Genomic DNA, 17,720 nt, shown 5'->3' with positions numbered 1-17,720 from the left:
CTACTTTACTAGGCTATAGGAGGTAACTACACTACTTTACTAGGCTATAGGAATGCGCTTTCCTGCGTTACCCAAGCCGTGCGATACAATCGTTATTTCGAAGAATAGAGAGGGATGAAGTTTATGACTTTTTGTTGCACTTTATGTTTTATTCTGTTTTTTCAGATTTTGTTCTCATTTTTCCCAAAGCCTGTGTTTATACAATAAACTCTATGCAGAAAGAGTGTCATGTATCTTCTTCTACACGGTAAATGAAGAAAGAGTAAAGTAAAGTAATAAGTAGTGAAGTTACTTTTCAAATGCAGTAACTAGTAAAGTAATCTCATTACAATTTACAGAAGTAACTAGTAACTAGTTACATTTTTTGAGTAACTACCCCAACACTGTTCTTGATTACATTGGCTGTATGTTTAAGGTAATTGTCCTGCTGTAGAATACATTTGGGGCCAATCACACACCTCCCTGATGGTATGGCATGATGGATAAGTATCTGCTTGTATTTCTCACCATTAAAGACACCATTGTTCAGGCAATGTTGAGAACCATAGGCGCAGTGGTTGGCCAAGGAAACTTAATGCAGCACATGAAACTGTGGTTATAGGATTGTGTACTGTATATAGGATTGTATAATTTTTTTCACTTTTATTGGTAAAAAACTAGAAATAGAGAGAGTGAATCTCCCTAACAGGGATACAGCAAAAAAAAAAACAAAAAAAAAAAAACTGACAGGTCTAATCCCTTTCCGCTGTATTCATCCCACTGGATATTGATGTCATGAGATAAATTACCGATTGGTTTCATGAGATATATATACCGCTAATTTCGATGAAATAACGCATGGCTTATTTTACAAGCATTTTTTAGTGAATTGAAAGAAATTTTATGAAGAACGCTATGAGGTATTTTACCGCTGACCTTAATCATAAATAATGTTTAGTGAATGGAGCCCTATGTCTTCAGCTAGAGCAGCAGATTCCCAGTCACTTCTGATGCGCCTGACAACATTGACATTGCTTCAGAGTGATGACTCTTGGGACTATTGTGACTATGTATGAATGGGATAAACCTGTTATTCTTTCTACATATCTATCAGAACCTTCAGGCTATACCAAACCATCTGAGTCACAGATTACAGAGAGGCAAACTATCAACTGAGAGGTTGTCAGTCAAGCTAAACCTCTACTGTGTCATCAGGTTAGTGATCTTTCTCCTGACAATAACATTGCCCCAGAGTCTCTCCCTGCCATAGCAATTAACTTCAGAACTGTTCCTGCTTTACACACTTTTGTTACTCAATGCTACCCTAAGCGCCCCCCAACTCCAACATGGGTGGAACTCTACCTCTAAGGCTGCCATCAGTGGCCTGGGTATCCCGCTTGAAGAATCTGACATGCTAATAAAGTGGTTAGGCCCACAATCTTCAGAGTGTGTTATGAGACGAAGGGCTGTTCACGCTGGAAACCCAGCTGTAGCTCTCCATGCAGCTTGGGAATGCCTAGATTAATGCTATAGCAGGCTAGAAACTATAGAAGCTGCTCTATTAAAAATATTGTGTCACTTTCCCAAGATATCTAGTAAAGATTATTAGAAGTTTCAAGAGCTGGATGAACTTTTGGTTGATTTACAGCTTGGTAAGGCAAATCTACACCTACCAGGTCTAAGATACCTAGATACCGTTTGTGGAGTAAACAAAATCGTCTCAAAGCTGCCATGCAACATACAAGGGGTTCAAAGTACAAGAAGAACAACCAAGTATCCTATCCACCCTTCTCCTATGTTGTATTTCATCAGAAACAATGCAGAAACTAAAAATGATCTAAGCTTTCTATACATGGACCTCAGCACCCAGCCAGCCTTTCCCTAAGACAAATATGCTCACAACAAATTCAGAGACCGTTGCAAACCTTTACTGTGAAATAGACAAATATGCTGACAAGTTTTGACACTCTGAAGGGACATATAAGCTAATATATCCTGATACAAACTCTGACCAAAATGTGCAGATACAAGATTCCAAATGCCAATGCCCAATTCACAACAAACCACATACTCTCAGGAAATGCATACTCTCAGAAAAAATCCCTGAAAAAATGCAAAGCACTCTTAAAACCATTCAAGGTTTGCTTTAAAAGAGGCACTTGTACAGACCATCTTACTTTGCATTGGATTCCATCATATAATGTATAATATCTTTGTGCTGACATCTAGTGTTAAGTTGCTGTAGCTACAGCTTGTTATTTTCATGCTTGTAAAGTGGTGAACACCAAAAAGGAAAGAGAGGGAGAAGGAGAGCCACTACCTCAGTGTAGTATTTTTTTAAACTCCAAAAAAAATTAAAAGTATATATTGCACTCACATGTAAAATTAATATATGGGCACATTTGTCAAGTCTCCAGTAGATGTCAGTATAACAGGTGGTCAGTGACGTTACAGAAGACTCCTCTAGGGGGATGTGATGTCAATAAACAGGATCCAGGAAGTATATCAGGTGAACTGGCAGTATGTAAAAACCAAAATGGTGTGGATGTGATGACATCATACATAACGTGGGTGAGCGTGGCAACAAGGCTTGGAGCCCCTTTCTTAAGCCTGCAAATTCAAAAAAATAAAGCACCTGTATTTAAAGAGGAAGGGGGGCTGACTACTTCTGCTGACCATGGGCTACAAGAAAATGGCTGCAAGGGAATAGTCTGATTCTGATGGCGATGTGCTACAAGAAAATGACTTTAGCTTTACCACCTACAGATAAAGGAATTCATGCAAAGAAATACACATGCATTTAAGCCTAAGGGAGCTTGCGTTCATAGATTTGCCGAATGTATGAATTAGAAGACCAGGATCATATCCACAAGGTCTCCTAAGAGGGGAAAAATATGTTTAATAAGAAACAAAATATAGTATCATAAAGTCATGTGGGCAGGAACCGGTGCCCACAGAATGAATAGATTGAGTAATATTAATCTGAAGAAAAGCCAAAACAGTGTGCATAAGTTTGTATAAAAACACATCTAATAGATAACATAAGCCTATTGCAATGAGATTAAAATTCTGTAAAAAGGAATATACACAAATAAAAAAAAAAGTATTTTAGATAACGTGAATTCATATGGAGGAATTTGTAAACAATAATAAATGCCTAATACCAAACATAAATCTCATAAAAGAGGATACAACAGAAATCAATATAAAATAGTACACAGTTAAAGGGGAGTCTACATAAATCAGCATCGGTTTTAGGAACACAGGTTAGAGCTTGCCAAGGGAACCTGATAACACATGATATAAGAAGGATCACAAGGACATGTGCAGGTTAAACATACATAATAAAAAAAATTAGAACATGATATAATATTAGATAACCGTAATGATTTACAGTTCTTCATTGAGACCCGAAGGCAACAATGTGTTTAGCGTGTGAATCCAGTAGGATTCTCTCTTGAAGTGTTCTGCCTTAGTGACAATATTAGGGATGGTTTCTATAATCTAAACTTTAGGACCATCTGTATTTTGTGCATGTTTTTTCCTAAAATGATGGGGTACACTATGCTCAACATCACCCTGTTCAATTATTGTCCGCCAAACCTGGTTCACAAAGGGCGAATGGTTTGACCAACATATAATGAGACACACGGGCAGGTAAGACAATATACAACTAAATTTGTTCTTCAGTTAAAAAAAATCCTTTGATAGAAAAGGTTTTGCATTTTTTTGTGAAAGATTTCTGACCATGGGTTATAATCGTCCAAGTCAAGCAAAGTTTTTTCTTGTACCAGTATGCCCGATTAAGTCGTCAAACAGATTAATACCAGTAGATGTAAGGTACGTGAAATTAAGGTATGTGAAATTGGGGTTATAAGGAAGGAGAGGTCCCAAAAAGGGGTCATGTTTATAGATACACCAGTGCTTAGACAACATATTTTCCATGTATTTTAATTGTGAATGGAACTGTGAGATGAACCAGGCTTCATTACCATTTTGAAAGCTTTTTTCTTAACATTGCCCTTAGCATATACGTGGTATGCACCTGCTATCACTTTTTTGGGGTAACCCTTTTCCAGAAACATTTATTTTAAGGTGTCACTCAGTATAGTCCTCATTTCTAGTAAAGTTTTTACGCAGTCTACAAAACTGGCTCTTAGGTTTATTCTTCTCCCATAGAGGGTGGTGACAGCTAGTAGCATGAATGTTAGAATTTCCTGACATGGGTTTGAAGTGTTTGGTAGAAATTATATTCCCACTGCAGGAGCACAGAACCAAATCTAGAAATACCAAATAATATAACATGCATAAAAAGAAAAAACTAACGTATATTTATTGCAATATTAAGGGAATGATGTATGCGGGTGGCCTGTCCCAAATGAAGACTATGACATCTATATATCTACCGAAATAGATGATTTGTCTGATGAAGGGATTGTTATTGTATATGTGCTGGTGCTCCCACAAACCCATGGCTAGATTAGCATAACAGGGCATGAAATTCGCACCCATTGCAGTCCCTTTGGATTGTAAATAGTAGGTGTCTTCAAAAACAAAATAGTTGTGTGTTGGATAGAATTCAAAGAATTCTAGAATATAATCAGCTTGTTTAAAGTGCAAATTTGATTTAGAAAAGAGAAGATGTTGGAATGCTTTAAGACCGACTTGAAGAGGGATTGAAGTGTAAAATTAGCTAAATTTCAGGGAAAGCCAGCAGTAGCTGGCTTCCCATCAGTACTCCTTAAGGGTCTTCATTAAATGTGCTGAATCTCTCACATAGGAGGGGAAATCTGTTACAAGTTGTTTCAGGAATTGGTCAATGTATAGGGATAACCTGCTAGTAAAACTTGATACAGAAGCAACTATTGGGTCTCCCTGGTGAGTTCTGACTGTCTTTGTGCACTTTGGTAATAAAATATAATATATAATATAGTAATAATAATAATAATAAAATAAATGTATCTTTTAAAAAAAAAAGCGCATACCTTTTTGCTAATGACCTTTTCTTTAACAGCAAGTACAACTAGTTATTTTAATTCTATGAGGTGAAGAGGGCCTCTAGTTAATGGCTTATAGGTATCTGGATTATAAAATAGCCGATTGTACATTATGGGTCCTACCTATTTTGTATGGTGATATTACCACCCTTGTTGGACAAGTTTATGATAATATTTTCATTATCTGCAAGAGCCTTAAGGGCTGTAGCCTCTTTTCTGTTTAAATAAGAGTATTTTTTGTGTCATGAGTTTTAGATTTACATCCATTAGCTCAGCATACACCATATAATAAAATGTTTCAATGAATGATCCCCTAGCATAGGTAGGATAGAACGTAGACTACTCGAAGGCAGTGGCGTAACTAGCATTTGGCACCCACCCAGGGCGGATCCTATATCTGGCACCCCCCCAAACTTTAAAATATAAAAACACCCACAAAAATTTTTACTGTTTTCAAGAATATTTTTTGCACAAATTTTAAAGCCCCCCATCACAGTGCCCCTTGCAGTTTGCGGCCCCCCCCCACCATCTCTCTAATACCAGTGCCCCTTTTACACTCTCTGCCTCAGCACAGTCCTACCTTCGGCATAAACAGATAGCTAACACTATTAGCAATGTGTTTAAGTTTGAGTAAGAGATTAGAGACTTGATACAGGAGATGGTCAGAGACTGCGGACATGATTGAGATAGTCAGAGACTGAGGACATGATACAAGAGATGGTCAGAGACTGCGGACATGATACAGGAGATACTCAGAGACTGCAGACATGATAAAGGAGATGGTCAGAAACTGAGGACATGATACAAGAGATGGTCAGAGACTGTGGACATGATACAACAGATGGTCAGAGACTGCAGACATGATACAGGAGATGGTCAGAGACTGAGGACTTGATACAAGAGATGGTCAGAGACTGCACACATGATACAACAAATGATCAGAGACTGCAGACATGATACAGTTGATAGTCAGACACTGCGGCCATGATACAAGAGATGGTCAGACACTGCGGCCATGATACAAGAGATGGTCAGAGACTACGGACATGATACAAGAGATGGTCAGAGACTGCAGACATGATACAAGAGATGTTCAGAGACTGCAGACATGATACAAGAGATGGTTAGAGATGTTGGACATGATACAAGAGATGGTCAGAAACTGCAGACATGATACAGGAGATGGTCAAAAACTGAGGACATGATACAATAGATGGTCAGAGACTGTGGACATGATACAAGAGATGGTCAGAGACTGCAGACATGATACAACAAATGGTCAGAGACTGCAGACATGATACAGGAGATGGTCAGAGACTGAGGACTTGATACAAGCGATGGTTAGAGACTGCAGACATGATACAACAAATGATCAGAGACTGCAGACATGATACAGTAGATGGTCAGACACTGCGGCCATGATACAAGAGATAGTCAGAGACTACGGAAGTGATACAAGAGATGGTCAGAGACTGCAGATGTGTAACACATCTACAGTCTCTGACCATCTCTTGTATCACTTCCGTAGTCTCTGACTATCTCTTGTATCAAGAGATGTTCAGAGACTGCAGCCATGATACAAAAGATGGTTAGAGATGTTGGACATGATACAAGAGACTACGGAAGTGATACAAGAGATGGTCAGAGACTGCAGACGTGATACAAGAGATGTTCAGAGACTGCAGACATGATACAAGAGATGGTTAGAGATGTTGGACATGATACAAGAGATGGTCAGAGACTGCAGACATGATACAAGAGATGGTTAGAGACTAAGAACGTGATACAAGACATGGTCAAAGACTGTGGACATGATACAAGAGATGCTTACAGATGTTGTGTATCACATCTACAGTCTCTGACCATCTCTTGTATCACTTCCGTAGTCTCTGACTATCTCTTGTATCAAGAGATGTTCAGAGACTGCAGCCATGATACAAGAGATGGTTAGAGATGTTGGACATGATACAAGAGACTACGGAAGTGATACAAGAGATGGTCAGAGACTGCAGACGTGATACAAGAGATGTTCAGAGACTGCAGACATGATACAAGAGATGGTTAGAGATGTTGGACATGATACAAGAGATGGTCAGAGACTGCAGACATGATACAAGAGATGGTTAGAGACTACGGACGTGATACAAGACATGGTCAAAGACTGTGGACATGATACAAGAGATGCTTACAGATGTTGGACATGATACAAGAGATGGTCAGAGACTGCAGACATGATAGATGATGGAAGACCACTAGGGGGGGGGGAAGCACAGGAGAAGAAGAGAGCACTGGAGGTGGGGGATGCCTGGAGAACATTGGGGGGACTGGGGAGAATTGGGGGGTCTGGAAAGAATTTCAGGGGGGGTGGAGGGGGTGGAGAGCACTGGGGGGGGGCAGGGAAAACCAGGGGGACAGAGAGCACGGGGGGGGGAAGCTGAAGAGCACTGTGGGTGCTGGAGGGGGGGTGTAGAGCACTGGGGGGTGGCTGGAAACGGGGGTGCTGGACAGCACTGGGGGGGGGGGGGCGCTGGACAGCTCTGGGGGGCCAGCAAAAGAAAAAAGAAGTTGGATAGGAGGAGAGGTGGGACAGCTGCATATAGAGGAATTAATCTTTCCATATTTCTCCTGCAGCTGCTGAATGCCTACAGGAGGGAGAGGAAGAGAATCAGGCATTCGGTGGCTGCAGGAGGAATATGGAAAGATCAATTCCTCTATATGCAGCTGCCCCCACTGCTTCTCCTATCCAGTCACGCAGGGAGTCTTGTCGGTCCTCGGGCACTGACCTTCTTCCCACCCCTGCCCCCGTGAGCAGCATGGGTAAGTAGCACAGACTGAAGGAGCAGCTGCCTTCACATGGAGATGAGCGGCGTTGGCCTGACACCCCCCCCCCCCTGCCCAGTGCACCGAAGGTCAGTATATTGGAGTATATTTGAGTAATGTGTGATCACATCAAATTTCAGGGTTGAAATCATTATTCTTGTGCAGGACACTTGTCTGGTGCTGTGTACTCCCCCCTCCTGTCTTCGCGGGCACAGCATGATTCCCCCATTAAAGTGTTACTAAACCCAAAGCAGTAAAATCAGTATGTATATGCAGTAAAGCATGCTTGTTATACTTACTGTGGAACCTAAGAGGTTAATCATCTGCATTATGTAAAAACACTGTTTGACCCTGTCTTCTCGGATCCTCCCCTTCTTCCACAGTCTCCAATTAACCTGATAGAACAGAACCTTGGGGGCCCATGCTCAGTTTGGTGTGTATTGCTAGAGAGTTTTTTTTTTCTTTTTCTTGGTAGGGTGCATGTGATTAGCACAGGGCCACCCAGCACTGTCCAGACAGAGGGTCAGGGGTCCTTCAGCCTCATAGGACAGTCAGAGTGGAATGAAAGCTCCTCCTATAAGCTTTAACTAGACACTCATAGAAGTCACAAGACTGCTATATACTACTGATAACAAAAGGTATTTAGCAGTTTATATTCACTAAAATAATTGCATTTCCATGTTCTGTGTACTGTGGGTGACCAGATATAATAAATGCAGGGTTTAGTAACACTTTAGTGTCTAAATGTGTAAAGTGTTTGTCACCAGCTTCCTGATGACGCACCTTCATGCAAAACACGTTGAGTCATAGTGACGCAATACACCTATGATCCCTTTGGTTTGTGTACAACACAGCTGAGAAATGGAACACACGATGGCCCGAGCACACGGATTGGCAACGCATTTTTCAGATTTTGGTTGCTAGATAAACTTAGTGCTGATCAGAGGGCACTAGTAAATGTGAGTTGGCACTTTTAACAATTTTAAAGTATTTTTATTGTAAACTATTTATGGAAAAAACATGTTGCACAATGATAGCATCTTCATTATTGTATGAGCATTCCTGTGAGGAGTGGAAGAGGAATATAATATGCACTAGCTCTGGATGAGACATTAAGGATAAATTGAGCAATACAGTGGATCCAATATCCCTGAGGAGTGGATTATAACGCCCTATATTGGAGGGGCTCTGGTGAGTGAGCATAATAGTTGGTAGTGGATAGTGTCACAGAGGTGTGGATCAGTGTGCATAGCATCACATTGGATTTTGGTGACTTTCACAGTCACTTTTCATGTTACACTAATGGACGTTATTATATTTTTTTGAGTTTATGTGTTTGATAATATTTAGCGGGGCTATCACTATTTAAAACATCTGTCAATGTTCTGAGTCTACAAGGACTTGCATTTGGTTCTAATCCGCTCAAGAGCATGACCGGACAGAAGATCTTGTTCAGGTGAGAGATAAAAGTGAACAATCTTTCCCCTTTCTTCTGGTAGGAACAGGTAAATCAGCTTAGCACAGCTTTCTACCCATCCACAGATCTCTTTAAAGCACCTTTAGATATTGTATGGCAGTGCAGCTTGGCTTGTCCTTCTTTAAACAGCCAATAATATCCTAAGCTAGTATTTACAGGCTCTCTCTCTCTACTATCCTCTCTCTCTTGATAATGATGCAGACCTCCCTTTCTCCCATGCCCTGTGTAGCCTGATCTATCCATGTATTGAAATTTTCTTTTCCAGATGGTATCTGAATACATTTGAAGATTTTTGTAACTATAGCTAACAGGCATAGAGGGATTGCCTACTAAGCTTTCTGCCAATCTGTCCCCATTGGTAAAGAAAGGAGTGGGAGGAAATCCTGGTATTGATGCAGAAACTTTAGAAGTGATGTACACTGGATCCATCTTGCTTGCTTGGCTCGCACACATGTCACCAGTGGCAAATCTACCAGCAGATCCCTGATATAAAATCAGCTGTAGAGGGTAATCACTTGTCTGTTCACATCACCAGAAAGTCGATTGGCTTAAGTTTGAGAGACCTGGAACAACAGTGAGCCATGCAGTGCTCAAGAGCTGTGATACCCAGAGAGAGCTTTAGTGGCAGAGCAATACAGGACAGACCTGCAAAGAACAGAGATCAGAGCTGTGGGACCTTGAGCGAGAGATGAAGAGAGCACTTCAGTGGGAGAGAAATAGACCAGGACAAAGCCACAAAAAGTGTTACTCAAGTTGTGGAGTGAGGTCTAGAGCTTCAGAGAATGAGACTCCTGGCTCCAGGTGGAGAAGGCCTCAAATCTCGCTGATGCAGTCTTAAGAGGGGAGCCCTGTGTATGTGGCATGACCTCTTTCCTGGTCTTCAAGGGACCTTTGGAGACCAAGGTTCATACCTGTGTCCTCTTGGCCACCTGAGTTTGCTGAACTTTGATATACACTTATTAGTGACGTGTGATACCTATAGACTCCTTTAACCACAAATAAAGAATCTGTGTATATACCACAAAGTGATTCTTTGCATGATAGGAGGTATTCTTATTCTAAATAAAGTGGCTGATGTTTGCTGTTTATCACTTGCCCTTTAGGCAATATTAACCTTTAAAATGAGAAAACAAAAAGCATTTTAGGTGTTTACATGTGGTGGTTACTGTCTAAGCTTTTTAGAGTGTATTATATTTGCATACTTTTTAATGCAGACTGGGTTCCCTTTGGGTAGATTTACTGTTTTATATGTATTGGTGACCATCGTCATTGAAAAAAACGAGGGAAAACACAACATTTTAGCGTTGTCCCCAGACAACAGGTAAGAGAAAATCTTCTATTGTAGACAAATGTCTAAGAGGGAAAATCCCCACGAATTCCCTCTAATTTCCTGCTACGTCTCTGAGACAGTAAATGAAGGGCAATTTTCCTAAAGGTATACAGGCAAAAAAAAAAAAAAAAACACCCAGCAGGGGTTTTAACCCTTCCATACTCTATCCAAAGTAAAAAAAAAAATAAAAATTGGCTATACATATGTATTAAGTTATCAATCTCTGTAGACAGAATGGAGCCTTAAAGTCATTGTAAACCCTAACATACAGTATACCCAGTGATTCTAGGACAATATCCCCCCGGACAATATCCCCCTGGACAACATCCCCCCGGACAATATCCTCCCTGGACAATATCCCTCTAGACAATATCCCCCCTCTAACCCTAACCCTCTAACCCTAACCCTATGTCCCGGGGGATATTGCCCGGGGGATGATATTATCCGGGGGGGGGGGATGTTGTCCCCGGGGGGATTATGTTCAGGGGGATGTTTTCCTGGGGGATATTGTCCGGGGGGATATTGTCCGGGGGGATATTGTCTGGGGGGATATTGTCCTGATACCATACCCAGTGAAGTCAATAGCTTAAGATGATACACAGAGATTAAACAAATCCTCCTACATAAGTTTAATTTGTGTATCTGCTGGCTTCTCTTTCTACACCCTCTGAAAAGTGCAGATTGTATTAAATATCTTCCTTCATCTTTCAGAAGTACATAGGGGTGGGTGGGGAGACTGGATTTACACTGTGTGAGAGCTGATTGGAGGAAAGGAAAACATCCACCCTCCACAAAGGCAGAGGAATGAGAGAACATGCAGAGCTGTATTCTGAATAGACAAGTTCCCTTCCTATCTCCCTCTAAGCTTCCTCCCCGACACAAATTTTCAGCTTGTGTTATCTCATGTGTCAAAGAACTTGTCAGAAGGGACTCAGGCTAATAACAGAAGAACGAAGCACCAGAGAGAAACAACACTTAGAGCTTTGGAGCGAGATAAGCAAACACTACAAATATATGTGCTTAGCCCAAATTTAATGAATGGGGTTTACATTCCATTTAAACTTTGCCTGCAAATAGAATACAAAATATTAATATGCTATGTTTTATATTTACCCAACTAAAATATTTTTCAGTCTTAACTTTAATTAGAAAAATGATATGGTACAAATCTCTTATACCTTTTCTTCAGAGATAAAACTTCCAAATTACAATGGACACTTTATAATATTCGAGTCACACATGTGAGCTTGTTGAAGAAAGTTTTTGCTTCCACATGCTAGATGCAACATATCTGCCCAGTATCTATGTTTGTCTGTGAGTGTACTGAAATCATCGGAAGTTCACTCGGTTCTCTGTAAACCTCCAGAGAAGCCTTTAGGTAAAATGTGCAAAATGTTTATCATATACTGTCAGGATAAGGTCATGGTTAGTACTAGCACAGCCAAGAGTAGCTGAGAAATAGTTCAGAAAAGTGTCACTGCACAAAATAAACATTTTGTTTTTTTTTTGAATATCAGAAAAAAGTAAGTAATAAAATTTTCCTTCAGCACATATGAATTAAATCAATTTGAGATTACCCAGCTTAAATTAAAAATACACTTGTGTCAAGCATAAAAAAGGTTAATCCTTAAATGGCTCGAAGCATTCATCTTTGCCTCCCCCTTTTGCTACACATGGTCACAGGTATCTTGTGAGAATACAGGCTAAGGCCCCTTTCACAGGGGCTTTCCGATCAGGTCCGTCTGTCAGTTTTATCAGGCAGACCTGATCGGATGCTCCATGTACCTCTATGGGGCAGCGGGTGTCAGTGGTGACATGTCCGCTGACACCCGCTGCTATCCGATCCTGTCCCTGAAATCCAGACGGATGGAAACGCTACTTTCCATCCGTCTGGAGGATCAGATCGGATAGGATCGGATGAAAACAGACAGGCGGTCTATTTTCATCCGATCTCCCATAGAGGAGAGCGGGGCTCTGACAGGTCCGACTCCGCTCTCTGTACTGAGACGGACCTGTCATTTACCTGCTCAGCGGGGATTGGTGGATTGATCTCCGCTGAGCAAAACGGAGTAGCCCGTGTGAAAGAACCGTAAGGCTGGACATAGATGGATTCCTTTTTTTTTTTTTTTCAGTCAGTCGGCTGAATGGAAAAAAATTAACATATTCCTCCATCCGCACAATCAAGACGGATAGAGAAATTCTGACAGGGGAGGCTCTCCTGCAGCCGTTGATCAAGAATAATTTTGCAACAAGCCTGTTCGACAGAAGTTGAAGTCGAGTGGGAGCGGCTGCACGTGGATCTATTTTCATCCAGTCCCTGCTAAACCTGCCAAATTTTGATCTATCCATGGCAAGCTTAATTTGCTGTCACATAACCTCCTCTTTGACAGTCATCAAGCAGAATGATGCTTTCCTTCAATCAAGCTTTTATGACTGATTGATCCACCTTTCAAGCCTGTGTTGCCAGTGTTGGGACTGTTTTTTTCTTCCCACACATGCCCACTTAGGTACTACATTCCGCCATGTATATGAGATACATAAAATGCCTACAAAGGAGCTGCAATTCCATAAGGAGGCCACATAAACAGTCTAATGAATTAGTCCAAAAGTGATAATTCAAATTTTAGTATATTACATTGACTGGCTGACTTAAAGTGGTTCTAAAGCCTTAAGATTTTCTACACCTTAAAGTGATACTAAAGTCTATTTTTTTTCATTTAAAAACAATAAACCTTATACTTACCTGCTCTGTGCAGTGGTTTTGCACAGAGCAGCCCAGATCCTCCGCTTTTCTGATCCCTCGCTCCTGGCCCCTCCCTCATGCCGAGTGCCCCTACAGCAGGCAGCTTTGGGAAACTGTACCTAGCCGCTGCTCTGTGTAAATTCAGACATGGAGCCATGGTTCGGCCTAGCCCCCTTTCTCTCCCCATTGGCTCACTGACTTTGATTAACAGCAGTGGGAGCCAATGGCGCTGCTGTCTCAGCCAATGAGGACAGCCGAGACTCTCCTGCAACATCACTGGATCAAGATGGGGCTCAGGTACGTATTAGGGGGGCTGAGGGGAGCTGCTGCACATAGAAAGACTGCGAGCGGTATGCGGCGGAGCTTCCTCCCGATCGTCTGCGAGCCCCGGCTTCCGTCTCCGGCGACGTGACGTCCGCCGGGGGGTGGAACCGGCGGCAAATTCGAATGTAAAACACACCAAACACACTGATACCGTTCAAAATAAAAAAAAAAATCACATTACATTGCCCCCCAGTGCCCTTTCCTGCAGTTTTACTGTACTTTTTATGTAAATATATGTATATATATATATATATATATACACATATATATATATATATGTATGTACACATATATATATATATATATATACATGTATATATATATATATATATATATATATATATATATACATACATAATTCTTGTGAATGAGCAGCCCAAACCAACTGTATACATATTATATATATATATATATATATATATATATATATATATATATATATATGTATACATAATATATGTATATATATATATATATATATATATAATATATATATATATATATAATAAATGTATACAGTTGGTTTGGGCTGCTCATTCACAAGAATTACATGCAAAATAATGGTACCGCTTTCAGCACCTAAAATCCAAAACAATCATACCACCAGGGAGGTTAATGCAAAGAATGCATTAAGATAAAAAACCTTATAACTTTAGAATCACTTTAATGCATTCTATGCATTAAAGGGTTCCATTCAAATCAATAAGCTGTGACTTGTCATGTGACTTGTCATGTGACTTTATGTGTCCAAGTGTGAACTGAGCCAAAAATGTTGGAGAATGTCAGATTAATTGCTTTATAAATGTGCCCTAAGTGTATTTTCATTCCCTGGGCAGCACTATAAGTTCACCATTAGGTTTAACTTTTTGCCTGGATATAGTATGAAGCACAATTTGTAGAATTGTGATGAAAAAAATAAAAAATAAACATGTTGTTTTTGAAACCTTGGTCTTCATTGTTCCACATTTATTACAATAATGTGTTAATGTAGGGTTCCGAAAGTGGTTGTAAAGGCTCAAGGTTTTTTACCTTTTTGCATTCTAGGCATGAAAGTAAAAAAAACCTGTGTGCAGTGTCCCCCCCCCCCCCCTAACACTCACCTGAGCTCTCTCTAGATCCAGCGATGTGCCCGAGAGCTGAGCTTCTCCCGGGTCTCTCATTCCTCATTGGCTGAAACAGCAGTGGGAGCCATTGGCTCCTGCTACTGTCAATCACAGCTAGTGAGCCAATGAGGAGACAATAGGGGGCGATCTACCCTTCCAACGCTCACTGGAGGGCTGGGGAGAAAGCAGGAGAGGCTCTCCCAAGCTCCCAGCAGTGCACTGAGAGGCTAAGCCAGCTGCCAGTCAGGCATCTGGGCAGATCCCAATATTATTGACAGGATCCCTATGTAGCCTGGACTGGCTCTGTGACGTTAGCCGACAGGGGAATTTAGATGTTTCCCCGGTAGTAATGCTATTACTGTTACTGACAATAAAAATGCGGCGTTACTATAATTTCAGTGGCCAGCAGTGTAACATCCGATTCTGCATCCAGTGATTGGTGGGCAAGCAGGGGGCGGCCGCAATGAGAGTAAGTGGAGCTGTCAAAATGAAACACTGATGTTGGGGTGGGCGGGGCTGGTATGCGGGGCTCAGCCCCCTTGTTCCGTACATAGAAAAACAGCAGCTGGCTGGGGAGGAAGGTGGGACGACCAATTGTAACTACTCTATGTACATCCACAGCAGTGTATAATAAATCTGAATTATACACCACTGTGGGTGCATATATAGTAGTTACAATTGGTCCCTCCCCGGCCAGCAATGTATACATACCGCAGATGCCAGCTGAAACAAAGGGGCAGAGACCTGCATATCGGCCCCGCCCATCTCCGACATCACTGCTTCAATTTGACATCTCCAATCACTCTCATGTTACTCCAGCTAAATACGAAGGTTATCACAACCGGCTACAGAAAGAAAAAGACCTCCTGTTTTTACCGAGCCTGCGACAAGGTAATGTCACACCTTAGTACATCAGTCTATGTCTGTGATGTCATTGACTCTGAGACAAAATATATGTGCTTAGAGATGAGGGCCACTGTAGCCCACATATTTGGGGATCCAAAATATGATACTGTTCTTGTCCTGCACATAAAGCATTTTGCAGAAGTGGTAAATATCTGGTTTAGTCAGATTCGGCTGATGGCGAAGTTTTTCCACCAAAGCCGTCAGGCTCTATGTTGACCAAACAATTTCAGGACATTTATTTATGTTCCAACTAATGCTGCCATTGTTCCTGGGTCCTGTGTGCTGCTAATCAAGATTTTAAGATAAGTGTGCTATGTTTAACTAATTGGTGTCTTTGCAGTTTAACTAATTCCTGTACCTTGCACCTTGTACAACGCATTCCTGAACCTTGCACCCCGTACAATGCACTCCTGAACCTTGCACCCCGTAAAACGCATTCCTGAACCTTGCACCCTGTACAGCGCATTCCTGAACCTTGCACCCTGTACAACGCATTCTTGAACCTTACACCCCGTACAATGCACTCCTGAACCTTGCACCCCGTACAATGCATTCCTGAACCTTGCACCCTGTACAACGCATTCCTGAACCTTGCACCCCGTACAATGCACTCCTGAAACTTGCAACCTGTGCAACGCATTACTGAACCTTGCACCCTGTACAGCGCATTCCTGAACCTTGCACCCTGTAGAACGCATTCTTGAACCTTGCACCCCGTACAACGCATTCCTGAACCTTGCACCCCATACAATGCATTCCTAACGCAATAGTTACTTTCACTGGTAATTAGTTACTTTTTTAATGATGTAACCCAGTTACTAACTCAGTTACTTTTTTTGAGAAGTAACTAGTAACTATAACTAATTACTTTTTTTAGTAACATGTCCAACACTGCTCATCACTCAATAAAAAGTTTAGAGGTATTATGAAGTGATGTTAAAACCCACGCTAAGATTAGATACAGTGCCAAGAATAATGTGTAAACCAAATAAATATTGCAGCTGCTGCTCACCAAGTAAAAACTCAGAAAAAATATTAAACCAAAATAACACAGCGCTTGCATAAAAACATAATAATCCAAACATATAATAAATCAAAGAATGTGAAATATATCATAGATAAAGTGTATGTATGATCTCCAAAATATTAATAAAAAAGTGTCCAATAAATTGCAAAAAAGTCCATCAATATATTATTGTGCACTACAGTGTTAAATAACTAATAAGTCAATAGAGTGCAATAAAGTGCTCCAGTGCAAAATATAAGTGCTGAAAAAAATAATAATTTGTGCTCTTTGTGCCAGGTGAATTGAACCCCTTCAGGAACCCTACTCACCAGAACGAATGGACCCTAACAAGGGTCAAAAGAGCCTGTATATGAGTAGAGTCACCTAGACTGTACTTATAGTTGATGGAATTAGTGATAAACCAGATCTTCTCGTGGGTAAAATGGGCTATGGGATATCCTTATGATTTGGTGGCCCTGGATAGCACTACACGTCCAGGTGGAAGACCCAGTACTGGGGACGGAGGTTACACCAGCCCGGGACTGCCTCGGCCTCCTCCCCGCACACACACATGTCGTTCTCCGCTTCCAGCAGCAGACGCCTCTGCTCAGCACTCAAAGATTTACCGCGTCCAATCTCCCTCACACAGATCCTGCACACTGTGCATGCCCACAACAACCTAAGTTTAGAGGCATTGGTTTTAAATGTGTATATTTTGGAACTTGGATGGGAGAGGGAAATAGTGGGATACTCCAACTGTAACTATTTACAATAGATAAGGACAACTCTCACTTGACCTCACCAGGTTGCTCATAGAAGCAGCTGCACTGCTTAATCCATACTGCCATGTGAATGGAAAGGGTTAAGTATCCTTGCTCTTTTCTCTCCAGCAATAGACTTGGTGAACTACATTCTCTTTGGGACACTCACTCGCATCCCCTTTACTGACACCCACCCACTGACTCTTCTAGCTGCAGGGATGGTCCCCTCAGGTCAAGCCCCTTGACACAGATCTGTACTCACTGTACTGCAGAA

This window comes from Pelophylax lessonae (assembly GCF_965119305.1).
Source record: "Pelophylax lessonae genome assembly, chromosome: 9".
Lineage (NCBI taxonomy): Eukaryota > Metazoa > Chordata > Amphibia > Anura > Ranidae > Pelophylax > Pelophylax lessonae.
Note: the sequence above shows the minus strand (reverse complement) of the source record.